A 12,343-nucleotide genomic window follows, 5' to 3' on the forward strand; every position below is an offset into this window, starting at 1 on the left:
ATTAATAACGATTCCAAATAAATAATATCCAATCGACGATGAAACACGATTAGGGAGGCTTGATGGTGCGATGCTGTATTTCAATTGTTGGAGTAGAAGAGTTTGTCAGAAATATTTGTTGCACAATCGTCCAAAAGTGCTCCATCCTTCGTCACAGTCACCGAACTTGAATCTAACTAAGAATTTATGGGAGTTATTAGATAGTAATATTTAAACGATACTTATGTTTAAGGGCAAGAGAAGAACTAAAAATGTAACTAACAGCTTATGGACGAATGATCGTCAACCGGGGTTTGTCAGACTTCATTCAACTACATTAGTATAAATTAGATGCATACTCTCGGCGCGTGAAATGTACATCAAGTTTCGTATTTGTTTAATCGTATTCGCAACTCATCTAAATACTCATTTATTGTATATTTATCGGTTCCATGATTCGAATAATTACTAACTGGTAGACGAAATGCTTGCTTTAACGTACATGTCGCCATTGTTAAATCGTGCAAACGTATTGTCTGTCCACGAGAAGAAGGCACAACTTGTTTACATCCTCGTTTCGTCTGTATTTAGTTCATTGCAACTCCTGCGATCACAAGCAAGAATCGCCTTTGGCCGGAGGCGATGACGAAGACCAACGACGGTGATTCCAAATCCGAGTGAGAACGAATTCGTAGTAAGATGCATTGGCGTAGGTTCCCAATAAAGTGTCAAGTATTTATAATCCGAATAATTTGCTTACGGTTTAGGTAGTATCGCTGATTAGATAAATTGCTCGTAATGGAAAAATGAATACAATTTATATGCGTAATAATCGTATACTTGCGTAACAATATTAGATTAGATAGATTGCTCGTAATGGAAAAATGAATACAATTTAATATGCGTAATAATCGTATATTTGCGTAACAATGCGTAATAATCGACAGAATTGTCGTCTCCATTTGATTTTAGTTCGTATCGAGAGAAGAATGAGTAAATATCTTTCTGAATTAGAAATTCAATTTATGAACATGTCCATATTATAAAATATACTTATACATATTCATTTTTTAATTTTCTTTTTGTACTATCATTTTTCCTTCGCTATTATTACGATACACTCTTTATTATATTTATTTGTCGAATTGTCGTCTATTCTCCCGAAGAGTGTACTTAAAGCTAAAACATTGAAAGTATCGTTATAAGACGTTTATTACTCTTACGAAGTGTCATCGAAGAACAATAAGAAGGTTTCTATTTTAGCATATTGAAGAAATGAGTATTCGTTCTTGTTACATTTGATAATAATTTGTTCTTTTAATTAAGTAACGAAATTTTAGTAAATTAAAGCGAACACAAGTAAAGAGTCGAAACGTTTATCAAAAATTAAATGTGTTTATTTGGACTATATTTTTTATATTTGTTTCAGATACGACATGCACACACGCATACGTTTATAATTTACGAAAATATAAAATTGAGTCACAATTCCTCGTGAAGTGTAAATTATTTCCCGTACCTTTTCGCAAAGCACGATGTATTTCGGTTCGAAAATTGGTCTCTAAAACGCTCGCGAGGTAGTGTTCGTCGAATTGGAATAAGTGGAATGCAATTTTAATAGGTTAAAAGCTGCTCGCATTCTATCGATGAGTGTTGTGTTAAGATTATTAGAAAATAAAAGTTTAAGGTGATCTTGCTTGAACTATAAAACACAACCAGCAGAGAGCTAAGGATCAAAATCGGTTGTTTCCCGTAAGTTATCGATTTATGTACAGGATTTTAGAAATATGTAGGTAGTTGAAATTGACGAGCCTATTCTACTCGGCATACGACCGCAAGTAGGATATATATGCAACACAACATAAGTATCCCTACAACAAAGCAACTAAAGTTTGCTTTAAACCGAAATCGTAATTCCTATTTACGTATGTTTCCACTTTCTCAATGCATAGGAACACCAACATCTCAGTGGGTTTGTTTTGATGACATTTAAGTTTATCTTTACTAACATTTTCATTTAACTTTTGAACTTTTTTTTAAATAATATTCTACACGTGAAGTTCTACAATCCATTATAATTTGTTTCATAATTGTTCCCTTAATTTTCTAAAGCAATTTCTCGAAAAAAAAGATTTAAACTCTTTTTGATGTTTATTCAATGTTTTTCGAGTAAGTTATAATTGTAAATCGAACAAACGTTTTATTTTAAAATTATAAGAAAAATCAAATAGTATTATTACAAATTGTGACCGAATCTATAATTAAACAAAGTACAGTATGTATTGTGAATAAAAAGTAATGCTAGTGTAATGTTCATGTTCCGTCTGTCAATGAATTACGATCCTTTGTCCATACACAATGCATTCGTATTATCGCTAATCATTTATATGTCAGATTCCGTTAGCAAGACTGTGCTGGTTTATATCAAGATCTCCGTGAAATGAAAACGCGTTGAACAATTACTGGAAACGAAATACGAATAAGTATAGAAAATATGTCGAAATTGTTACCGAACCAACACTGTGTTTAATACTGTCGAGGTAGCTGTCAGACAGGAAGTACGTATATCGGAATAATAAAGATAAGAAGTATCTTTCGGTCGACGATTGAAAAAGATTGGAGATCGACGAAAATTTCCAAATTGTATCGCGATTAATTCGAATAATGGAAGTTCTATTGTATTCGAGTATCGAAAAATTAATTGACACTGCACTTATGGCTGACTCTTCTCGAAATATCTCAATAACGACGAATCGAAAATTTCCTTTTCCTTTCTTGCAACGGCAAACATAAATTACAATATAACGCTGCCACCAGATTAAATCCAGAATTTGATTAAACAATTTAAATTAGTTACGCACAATAAATAAAAAAACGTTAATTCCCAAGAATATACTTTTTCATCTTCGCCGATGAAACCGAGTGTCCGTATTCAGGAATAAAAACGAGGCATTCTAACATTTGGGCGACCACTTACTGGTAAGCGACTTATCGCGTTTATAAAGAAAAAAATTGAAGAAAATACTCGCATATGGATATACTTGAAAGGAGTTGTGACTTCTTCGTATTCTCTTAGCAGATACTCTCTGTCACTGCCTTTTGTGCCTGTCTCTCACGGTTCACGTCTACTCGAAACTCTCGAGTCGGTCTTCGAGAAAAAAGCGGCGGGGAAAGGGCGAAATGAAACGAAAAGCACGATTTCACGAGTTCGAAGTGGCGTAAAAATTCTCAGGCACGGTTAACGACGGAGCCGATTAAACGACATCTTCGTTAATACCGACATATGTACATACATAATAGGTTGTTCGATAAGTTTTGTCGTTCGATAAGAAATGGAGCTATTTTAAGTTCGCCGTTTTATTTTTTTTAAGTTGGTACTACTGTTTGATGAACATGCGTGAAGTTTCATATAGATCTGTCGACTGATTTTTATATATTTACAATCGTTCAAAGTTGAAGTGTCATAGTATTTTTTTTACAATGAAAAAACGACAAAACTTATTGAACAACGTATAGTATGTATATCGATTTCTAAGCATCGTATTAAGGTGAGAAGCAGATATTGAAATTGAAATTGTCATCGGTATTAGTAGAATATACTTATCGATATTCGTATAGCAGCGATACGACTCGAATCGTATCAAATATCATTAAAACCTCGACAAGACAAGAAAGATGTAGTTAGCCTAGTATCAAAGATTACTGCCATAACTTCGAATAAATCTTTATTCGAATACCGAAATCGTTCGAATATTTTCAATTACTTTTTCATCCAATAAATTTGCACAATTCTTTACGTTCGAAAACCTTCATTTTTTGTTAATTATACATCGATTGAAGCTCATATGATTAATAAAAAGTGAAATTGACTCAGTGATAAAACAGCGAGAAAAATCATTTTTTTCTTAATAATCCCTATAAAGTTAAAGGTGAAATAGAAATGTACATGTACTTATCGTAATAATTAATTATCAAAATGTCCATTGTTATATTTGTTACATTTCTTCGGATCAATTGTGGAAAATTCATCTACTTCGAATCTTAAGAAATTATTATTAATTATGTTTTTACGTTTGGTCTAGACTTAATAGATATTGTCATAATGCATTGGTTAGCAAGCGAGAACTATAGAGCACACACGTATAATAAATCATCCAGTAATGGAAATTGAAATTTTAATATTTTTCGACATATCCTCCTGAGAGTATTATCAATAGTACGATGAGGTTTTTTTCAACAAAAATGCGTGCAAAGAGAATAATTAAAAAAAAAAAACCTATAACTGCGTATAATTATTGTACAAATAGTCCGAATTAGATTCCTTGTTTAAATACTTTTTTATCGGGAAAACCTTACCAATTTATTGGTAGTGCTGTCGTGACGATAAAATAACAAAAACAATGTTGATTTTCACTAGTTGATACTTTTTATTCTTGAAAATAAAATTTGCTTTTCATTTCTCTTACGACAAATAATTTGAAGTTAATCAAGTACTTTCCTTTCTTTTTTAACATAATTACCCTAATAATATTTTTCATTTCATTCTTACTATGGATTTCTTTCATTTTTTAATTGTAACTTCAGTTTACAATAGTTAAACAATCTTTTGAGATATTTGAATTTTATGTTATACAAAATTTTTCATCAAAAACTTTTTATCGTTTAATTTCTCATAGAAGCTATTTATAAAAGAATATCTCATCGCTCGTATCGCACAGGGGAAAAACTAACACCGTTATGTTAACTTTCATTTTTCTCCATTAATTTTCCTTTCGTGTCCTACTCGTAATGTTAATAACTACGGTTTGTTATCTACGATTGTTACGCGGTTTGTGTATTACATTTTGTATCGATCATGTATCAATCAACAATTTTGTAGATTGAATTCTTCTTGTTCTCATAACCAACGACTCGATTACTTTCTCCTCGCGGTGTAATTACGAATCACTAAAATCATTAATAGGTGTATTATCGGTACTTTTCATAGGCGATAATGGTAACATTTATCAAGAGAAAAACAAAGTCGAAAGTTAATCGAGCGAACACTACCTGGCGAATCTGCAAATGCAATCTTCTCGACAATTAACATTCATACAAAAAGATTGTATCTCGTACCTTTGCTTCTTTTCACGGACCGTATCAGTGTCTTTTCTCGCGACATCCATGAGGTCGCGTCATGAAGGGAAATCGGAAAACGCGCGAAACACTCGAATGCCAGGGAATACGACAACTTAAAGTTATTGAAATAGTATCGGGAAAAAATGTAGCCACTCTCTCACGAGCGTATGACGTACCTACTTGTTCTCGAAGAAACACTGAGGAAGGTGGCAGAGTGTAAGCGGCAAGATGAAAGGAACCACTCATTCGGGGATTTTCAGCCGCACGCTTACCAGATTTCATCCGTGACTTGCTTGTTCACCGACACACATTTAAACCTGCGCGTGTGTCGAAGGTTGGACGTATTTAGTGCATCGGCGCTAATTGGAAAACGCCATAAGAACCTGAAACTGGAGAACACCCGGTAGCGAGTATAATATACATTCGGATTTCGCTCTATCGAAGTCGAGATACCCGGATATCCGTCTTTTACAGTTAAGTCGTTACTACAATCGAATTCTGTTGGTAAATTTTTCTCGCGCAGGATTCTTACACTTTCTTTTATTTAGACTTTACAGTTTATATTCTTTAGCATTTGTAAAAAAAAACAAAAACAAAAAGAAACCAGACTTTTAAAGGTGAAGATTATAAAGGATAAAGCATCGCGCTTCCAAATGTATTAACTTGATTTCATTGGACAAGTCTTCTTAGGGTTTTTTTTCAATGGATGGCGTTCACTGAACGTAATGTATACATAACCTAATAGTTGACGTTCAACTGCTTCACAAACGAATAATATATTTTGTTTGAAATAAATTAAAATTTATCGATTTTACAATACTATAGTTGTTATATCATTGTAATATATCATATGTAATATATGTAAATATATCATATATTATGTCATATATAAATACATATAGTCTTAACATACGAGTTAATGCTTTCTTGAAAAAAGCGCGAATATCGATTGTTTTGTAACATTTGGTGTTAGTCTAGGTTAGAATTTCTTTTCAAAGTACGGGAACATTTTTTGTTCAATTCGATAATTAAACTCGAAAAGGAATCGTGTGATCTGCTCGTTTACGGAACGGAACGAAAACGAATTCGACGAGATGATAAAAGAAGAAACGACGCGACAGAATTAGAAGGAAATTAGGCGAGCCACTTAGACGTCGGTGCTCAATTGAGAAACACTTTAGGATCGTGGTACTCTTCTTTTAAGGACCGAATATCCTGCTTCCCTACTTCCTGTTCTTCCCTTTTTTTTTCAAACGTCGAGTCGAGAAAAAAATTTGTTCCCAACCGGGCCACGATGCAGTATTCGAATCCCTGTCATCGTGCGAGGAATCTTCATCTCGCTTATCGTGACAAGCAGATGCATCGAAGTGCATTCACGGCGCGCGTCACGAAGGAAACGACTTCTCAAATTTACACGAGACTTCGCTTATCGCTTATCACGCTCCTGCGAACGACATTGTGCTTAATTTCTTCAAACAATGGAATCGTCGTCGTTTCGCTTCTAAATATGATACGCGACATTTTTATGCCAGGAAAATATATATTTCGTTGCGGTTCTAAATTATTAATTTTATACAGGTAGATAGAACTTAATAAACGTTTCAAAGATAGAGTTACATACAACTAACGACGTGGATAGATTCGTCGTCAGTGACTATACATTAGGTTAGTCTTTGACTATAGACGGTTAACATTTTCTCCACAAATTTGCATTATTCGTCCTTAGAATGATTCCTATATATATAAACAAATATTTTCTGTGGAACACAATCTTTATCGAATAACAAGAAAAACTCGCGGGGCTTGAAAATTTACATCCAAAACTATGCATCTACGTAAATATATGTACGCAGCTTCATACGATATAGATACTTATCAAAATTGTCCATCTACTTGGTCGTCGTGTATTGCCTTTTCATTTGTTTGTTGATATCTAGTCAATCTTTTAATATAACATCGTTCTCCAGACTGAATTATAGTAACTTTATCTGTTTCAATATTTGGAAACGTTCATTTATTTTTATATCACTACACAATAAATATAGATATATTGGTATTACATAGTTATCACATTTGTTTTTCCAAATCATTCCTAAACTTTTTTGCAAGACGAAACATTTTTTGATATTTGATACACGATCTTAGCTGTGATTCACTGTATACATTATATTTACGTAAATACGTAAGGCTCGAGAAAAATTGAATCGCTGTTCCATTGTTTTGACATATGTTTTAATAATTGTACGCCAACTATTTGTATACTTTATTGTACCAAAGCAAACCTAAACCAAAAGGTCGAAGATATTTTAAGTATGTCGTTTGTGAACATTTGAAGTATGACTGCAATTCGCTCGAACGCGAATGCAAAATGTAAACAATCGTAGTGAGATACCAAATTGTTATTAAACCTGTGTTACGGAACGTCGTTACACGAACACGGACACGACAGGTACCCATTTTAAATAGGTACGAACGAACGAATGGAAGTTGCACAAGACCAGCGTCTTTAACAGGAAAGATCCAATTTATGTTACGATGATTATTAATATTATACTACCGTGTTTGAGCGAATTAAAGTCACTTTTGCGTATTTAACATTTCTAATACGAAACATTGAACGAGTGTAACTCGGATCCGAAACATTTGCAAGGAATGTGTTCCTATACCTTGAAAGCTTTATTTTAGAAACATCTTATAACTTTTCTCCGGCCAATTGTCATAAATGTTAATTCTATACGTAAAAATACGATAAGAATGAACATAAAACCGCGTTTCGATCTTGTTTGTTCATTCTTCTACATTGAAAAATGAAAACTGTTAGAAGAAACAGTTCGTTCCATATTTTCGATTAATTTTTCCATCCGGGATCATTTTGATTCGATCGTATATTTTTGATTATTTCGTGCTTCGTACCTATCGAATTCCTATTGAATTCGTATGAAATTTCTATTGAATTTGTATTGAATTCGTCGGAACTCGAAAATAAAAAAGTCGAATCGTAGCAGGAGATAACGAACTCGTTGATTCTTTGGTCTGAATTTCTCCGACTATAACTCGGTGGTAACGCCGTATCTCCTCATGGCGGCCATCATAACCGAGCGATGGAAAGGCGTAAGGGTGGGCGGAGGTACAGCAAAAGGGGGAATTTATTCCCGGGCATAATACCGAGTTTATAACCGAGTTAGCGAAATCGGCTTCGCACTCCGCTGCTTATTCCGCAGCCGGAAATAACGACGGTATGGGGACGAGGGGCGGAGCGAGGCGCAGAGGGGCGGCGAGGGTGGCTTGATTAAATTAGGGGATGATCGCGCGAAATTAGAGACATTAAATTCTATGCCGGCACGGTCGCTCGCGAGCATGTTGTTCCGAGACTTTCCGTTGGATTTTCCGGGGAAGCGCGAGTCCGGGCTCGCGTTTACGGAAAATCTTCGAATTCCGTGCGAGCAGCGTGAACGTTAATCGGATTAAACTTGAAAAAGTGACCAGTCCGGCTGTACCGGGCGTACGTTAAAAACTGTACCGATACACGTACAGATACGTTTAGGTGTTTTCTTTCCGAGTACGATAATACGAAGTCATCTCCAACTGCTTAAGGGAGCAGGGCTGTTCGACGCGTTAAAAAGTAATACGTAGGTATTATAGATCAACACCAAAGAAAATATAAACATTTGATCGATACAAATTTTTGTCATTTGATTTATACTGTTACAATAGTACGATAGGTAAATAATAGCGGTAATTTTTTTAAAAATTAGTCTTGTCTGCGTTTATGACGTGATCGATTTCACAACCGGAATGAGGTGCAACAAAAGTTCATAAAATGTCAGAAAGTAGAGTGACGTTCGAAGAATTTGATTATCATGAAAATTGTCAAAATGGCAGCTATTTGTATCTGAGAAGTCGAATCTGGACGAAAAATTTGTACGGTTTTTGTTTATATTTTTCAAAATAATTAAAATTTTTGAAGAAATTGCTACGTCATTGCCTAAGAAATGTTACAATAAAGATATCTGCAAAATTTCAAGGTAACCGGTTAGCTAGATCTCGAGATATTTTGCACTCCGTTTTTGAAAACATAGTTTCGAGAATAACGAATTTAAAATTTCCAAACGGTCTGCTTTGCGTCTACAAATAGATTCGTTTACGTTTTATTCTTAAGACTTAAACTCCTACTTATAACAAAGAAAAAAACAATCGATAGTGAACACCATAGATACGTATATGTTCGTACAGTCCAAAATGTGCGAAAAAGGAAAACAAATTTCCGAACTTGTCGTAGAACTATGAAAATTGTACATTGTAATACTACCTATGTATATATCCATATAACTGCCCAGGTTTTGTTCTTCCAATATCTGTTTTCAAAGTATAAAGACGTATCTTCGAACACGAAGAACAGCAAGATATTTAAAATTTTTTTTATACGTATAAACACAGTAATTTGTACAAAAAGCGTTTATATTTGTACAAAATAATTGTAAATATATGAAAGGATAGAACTATCCGAATCCATTGAACTTTCAATCTTTATTATTTAACGTTTATCCCTTGTGCAAGAAATTTAAATATAAGCACAAGCCAAACCTGCGACACTTAAAAGTTTCGTACAAAAACTCGTTACATTCATCGAAAATAGGATACAAATGGTTTTAGAAGTTGTAGAATTAATACATACTTAATTGAAATAGAAAATCACGAAGAAAAAGAAAGAAATTTATGTTCAGAAGAAAGCGAAAATTTTTGTGCAGATTTGTAAACATATCTTTATATTGTTTATATAAAATGTTATATTTTAAAATACTTCATTTTATTTGCTTCACTCGTATAAACTCCAATTAACTTTTAATAAATTAAATAAACGAAAACGTAACGTTAAACACATTTTTAAATACTTTTTAAAAATAACCCTTCTCTCCGCTCTTTTTGGAGCAATTATACTAGTCTGGTACTGACGCTTATACTTAAGCGTTTTCAAAAATAGGTGTGTATGCTTTCAAGAATTGGCAAATATTTAATCGATTATAGAATTTCTTTCGATAAACTTTATCGTTTGTTAACGATCGACAATAGTAAAGCGTTATGTCTTCCATCCAAAAATGAAAATAAGTCTGAAATTTGAGATTAGTTTAAAATTTAAAAGAAAACGATTAAAAATAATCCAGAGCATCCTGATCGCGTTAAACCAGTATAATTTGGAATATTACCGAGCTTAACGGAGTTCACTGTTTCGTTTATCGATTTTCAGTCAAATTCGTTCAAATACTTCGCGATAATGTTACCATTGCAGAGTCGTGAATCGGTTGCTTTATAAAGCAATGTAACGCAACATGATAAGTAACCGTTAAATGTTTGAAGCGCATCTTCGGTTATGAAAATATTTGTCGTTGGTAAAAAGTAAATCCAGCAACTGATCGTCAGAGTTGTCGATAAGGTTTGCCCGAGTTAGGTTCAAGAGCTTAAGATATTCATACACGAGTACAACATATGTAAATACGCCAGGAAGAACTTGTCGACGAACATTTGAGTGCGCCGTTAAGATCGTGACATCGTGTAGTATGCGATAGATTGTAGTCATCGATGATGTAAACATTCGTGTTTTGTACATATCGATGTAATTATAAGTCACGATGTAGTCTATAGTTGTCGAAAATTATTCGAGCAACGTGTAATTAAAAATAGTCCGAACAAGGTTGTGTATGGACACATTTTCATCAAAAACACCTTGTCAATTCATTATTAATACACTCATAAATATGTACAAAAAAATATAAAATTTTCATTTTCATTAAAATTTAGATAAATGTATTTCGATGAAGGAAAGAACGATTCGTGGATTAGAAACGTTACCTTTCCGACTATTTATGAAATTAAGCAAATCCAATTCGATTGTATTTAACCAGTAGGTTAATACAATAAGTTTGGGTTGCTCGATAAGTCTTGTCGTTCGATAAGGAATGGAGTTATTAGGTTCGTCGTTTTATTTTTCTAAAGACGGGGCTACTGTTTGACGAACGTGTGCGAAGTTTCATGTAGATCTGTCAACTCATTCGTATATTTACAGTTGTTCAAAGTCGAAGTGTCGTAATATTTTTTTACAACGGAGAGAAACGATAAAACTTATCGAACAACCTAGTAGTTCTTCGTTTGGATTATTATTTTTAATTACACGTGAAACGAATCACTTTAGAATATTGCAAATGTATGTCCTCGGAATAATAGCTAATTTTCACCGGAAAATGAGTCTCGTCGATCTACTGAAAATATTCTCATTTTCGATATTTTTTCATCCCTTTCACTTTCCTCGTTGAACCATGCACGCAAAGTTGAACTTCGACTCGAGATGCATACATATATAAATAGGTACATACCCTGCTTCGAGCGAACTGACTGACGTTCCACGGTTTTGCTACTTGAAAACGGAAATTACTGTAAACGCTTGTTCGACTGGTACAATAATCAGAATTAGACAGACAGGGACAAAATTAAAAAATTAAAAAATAACGAAACATTAACGAATAGAAATGTTAAATAACGAACGATAAGCGAACAATTGCATATGTGCGTGTGTATATATATATTTATGTGTATATATAATTATAGATTGTAAATAAATCATTGACTACGGTGTTCTTATTCGTCAGGTATTATTTCAATAAAATCGAACGACGTCTCGTTACACGTTCGCCTTGTAGAAATTACAACGATGGAAAAACTTACGTAACGGACCATAAAATAAAATTTTATTTAATTTCAGTTCCTTGTACAGCGGTCGCAGATTTTACAAAATAAACTTCGCGGATTTTAAGAAGTTGCAAACGGAGCATTCTAGGGAGACTTCCCTCTGAAACTTGCCCGATACTTTTTCATTTCTCGTTTGGAGGGATCCCAAGCCAAGATACAGCAACATTTCGCACAGTAGACGCGGCGATTATGAAAATAAATCGCATCGAAGTAAAAAGTTAATCGCTCGAGGAGGGACTGCATCTGGCTGAAAGGGATAATGCGATTCTTAAGTTGTCAATGTATAAATCGGGCGGAGAGGCTGCTGATGAAATTGCGAAAGGTTTACGATGCGCCGACAGAGAGAGAGCCTGACAGACCGTTCACTGTGAAACAGACCTACGACATCAGCATATAGGTCCGTTAATAGTACTTCGTCGCTCATTGCGAGCTCGGCTTTCGATTTAAACGGCTGAGAAGCACGACACGATGTTATTTAATAATCCTGGGAACTTCTCGTTTACAG

The sequence above is a fragment of the Ptiloglossa arizonensis genome, chromosome 7 (genome assembly GCF_051014685.1).
Source record: "Ptiloglossa arizonensis isolate GNS036 chromosome 7, iyPtiAriz1_principal, whole genome shotgun sequence".
Taxonomy (NCBI): Eukaryota; Metazoa; Arthropoda; class Insecta; order Hymenoptera; family Colletidae; genus Ptiloglossa; species Ptiloglossa arizonensis.